A 3,555-nucleotide genomic window follows, 5' to 3' on the forward strand; every position below is an offset into this window, starting at 1 on the left:
TAGATTTTTCATTAGCCAAACCTGTGTTTTTAGACTAAATGCCTGCAATGATGGTGTTGCCATTTCCTGAGTTAGGAACACTGCAGAGGAGAAACCTGGGGAGAAACACAGGGAATTCCAAACAGCCAGGGGCCAGGGAGCCAGGACAAGGCAGTATGAGGTGGTGGTGAGGAAGACCTGGGTTCAAATCCCAGCTCTGCCCATCACAACATGACCTTGGCTCTCCGGGGTTCCCTGGCTTCTCTCTACAATGGGGTGGGTAAAGTCTCCTGGGGTTTTGAGAGGAGGAGATGCAACGATGTGGAGAACTGTGTGAGCATTCCCGGGCGCGGTGGCTCACATCTGTAATCCCAGCACTTTGGGAGGCCGAGGAAAGCTGATCATGAGGTCAGGAGTTCAAGACCAGCCTGACCAACGTGATGAAACCCCATCTCTACTAAAAATACAAAAATTAGCCAAGCGTGGTGGCACGCACTTATAATCCCAGCTACTCGGGAGGCTGAGGCAGGAGAATTGCTTGAACCCAGGAGGCGGAGGTTGCAGTGAGCCGAGATCGCGCCACTGCACTCCAGCCTGAGTGACAGAGCGAGACTCCATCTCAAAAACAAAACAAAACAAAACAAAACAAAAAAAGTGTGACCCTTGCCAGGCACAGTGGCTCATGTCTGTAGTCCCAGGGACTTGGGAAGCTGAGGCAGGAAGATTGCTTAAGCCCAGGAGTTGGAGGCTGCAGTGAGCTAAGATTGTGCCACTGTACTCCAGCCTGGGTGACAGAGCTAGATCTTGTCTCTACAAAAAAGGGGGCGGCTTTTTATTATATTTGAGTTCTGTTTGTTTGCTTTTTTTCTTTGAGATGGAGTCTCGCTCTGCTGCCCAGGCTGGAGTAAAGTGCCCGGATCTCAGCTCACTGCAAGCTCCGCCTCCCAGGTTTACGCCATTCTCCTGCCTCAGCCTCCCGAGTAGCTGGGACTACAGGCGCCCGCCACCTCGCCCGGCTAGTTTTTTTGTATTTTTTAGTAGAGATGGGGTTTCACCGGGTTAGCCAGGATAGTCTCGATCTCCTGACCTCGTGATCCACCCGCCTCGGCCTCCCAAAGTGCTGGGATTACAGGCTTGAGCCACCGCGCCCGGCCATATGTCTGTATTTTTAGCAGAGACAGGATTTCACCATGTTGGATAGGCTGGTCTCTAACTCCTGACCTCAAGTGATCTAACTCAAGTGAGGTAGATCAGCCTCACAAAACGCCGGGATTACAAGTGTGAGCCACTGTGCGCAGCTTTTTCTTGTTGTTTTAAAAAAATTACAGCTGGTCTGTGTTGATGGGTAAAGGGAGGAAACCAACGAGGCAGGAGAGGAAAGGGGGAATGGCTGAAGTGACGGCTGTGAGTTGATGAGAAGGACCAGGAGTTGGTGAGCAAAAGAGGTAGCTCAGGCAGCCAATGTCACATGGGAAGGCACTACCTTGGAAGTGGCTCCTTCGCTCCCAGTCAAGCCTTCAGATGAGGCAGCCCTGGCCGACAGCTTGACTGCAACCTCATGAAACACGCAAAGCCAGAAACATCCAGAGAAGCTGCTCCCAGACTCCTGACCCACAGGGAAGGTATCTGTCTTCTTTCCTCTATCTCTGGGGGTTTTCTTGTTTTTTTTATTTTTAAGATGGAGTCTTGCTCTTGTTGCCCAGGCTGGAGTGCAATGGTGCACAATTTCGGCTCACTGCAACCTCTGCCTCTTGGGTTCAAGTGATTCTCCTGCCTCGGCCTCCTGAGTAGTTGGGATTAGAGGCGTGCACCACCAAGCCCAGCTAATTTTTGTATTTTTAGTACAGATGGGGTTTCACCATGTTGGCCAGGCTGGTCTCGAACTCCTGACCTCAGGTGATCCACCTGCCTTGGCCTCCCAAAGTGCTGGGGTTACAGGTGTGAGCCACTGCCTCTGGCCTTGTCTTGTTGTTGTTGTTGTTGTTTAGGAGATGGGGGTCTCACTATGGTGCCCATGCTGGTCTTGAACTCCTGGGCATAAGAGATCCTGCCTTGGCCTCTAGAGTAGCTGGGACTGTAGGCATGTGCCACCGCGCTCAGGTCTACTTCTCTGTCTCTATAAGGACACTGGTCATTGGATTTAGGGTCTACTCTAAATCCAAGACGATTTCATGCTGAGATCTTTAAGAACATCTGCAAAGACTCTATTTCCAAATCACGTCACACTCATGGGTACCAGGGGTTACCACCTTGGCAAGTCTTTTGGGGGGCACGATTCGACCCAAGTCCAGCTGTTTGAAGTTGCTAAGTTTGGAGGAATTTGTTGTACAGCCATAAGGATCTTAAGTAAGTCTTGGCTAGCAGAACCAACAGTTCACCAGCCAGCATTAGCGGGCAGGAGGGGAGGCAGCGTGCCCGGCACGGGGGCAGGCAGGTGGGCACAGCTGTTGGTGGGGGTGCACGGAACGTCTGTTTGATTTTCTCACCGAAGCCAAAAGCAAGGTCATCAGCTGAGTGAGGATGAGGGAGGTTGGAGGCCAACAAGAAAGTGACAGACAGGACAGATGGCAAGAGAGAGAACCTCACGGAACCACAGTAGAATGGATGCTGGCTGCTCAGGAGGCTGAAGTGGGAGGATCACTTGAGCCTGGGAGGCAGAAGTTGCAGTGAGCTTAGATCAAGCCACTGCACTCCAGCCTGGGCAACAGAGCAACACTCTGTCTCTAAAACATAAACAAGATGGCCAGCACGTGGCTCATGTCTGTAATCCCAGCACTTATGGGAGGCTGAGGAGGACGGATCATTTGAGGCCAGGAGTTCAAGACCAGCCTGGCCAACATGGTAAAACCCTGTCTCTACTAAAAATATAAAAATTAGCCAGGCGTGGTGGCACATGCCTGTAATCCCAGCTACTCAGGAGGCTGAGGCAGGAGAATCGCTTAAACCTGAGAGGCAGAGGCTGTAATGAGCCGAGACTGTACCACCGCACTCCAGCCTAGGCAACAGAGTGAGACCCTGTCTCAAAACAGAACAAAACAGGCCGGGCGCACTGGCTCACACCTGTAATCCCAGCACTTTGGGAGGCCGAGGCGGGCGGATCACGAGGTCAGGAGATCGAGACCATCCTGGCTAACACGGTGAACTCTCGTCTCTACTAAAAATACAAAAAATTAGCCGGGCGTGGTGGCGGGCGCCTTTGGTCCCAGCTATTTGGGAGGCTGATGCAGGAGAATGGCGTGAACCAGGGAGGCAGAGCTTGCAGTGAGTGAGCCGAGATCATGCCACTGCATTCCAGCCTGGGAAACAGAGCAAAACTCTGCCTCAAAAAAAAAAAAAAAATTAAAAAAAAACAACAAAACAAAACATATTGAAATATGTTTTCAATATGTTTCACATTTCAATATTTCATATTGAAATATGAAATAAAAAATACAAAAATTAGTCAGGCATAGTAGGACAAACCTGAGGTCCCAACTGCTTGGGAGGCCAAGATAGAAGGATCGCTTGAGCCCAGAAGGTCGAGGCTACAGTGAGCTGCAGTGATCCACCACTGCACTACAGCCTAGGAGACAGAGC

This window comes from Mandrillus leucophaeus, unplaced genomic scaffold, assembly GCF_000951045.1.
Source record: "Mandrillus leucophaeus isolate KB7577 unplaced genomic scaffold, Mleu.le_1.0 Scaffold8, whole genome shotgun sequence".
In the NCBI taxonomy this organism is placed as follows: domain Eukaryota; kingdom Metazoa; phylum Chordata; class Mammalia; order Primates; family Cercopithecidae; genus Mandrillus; species Mandrillus leucophaeus.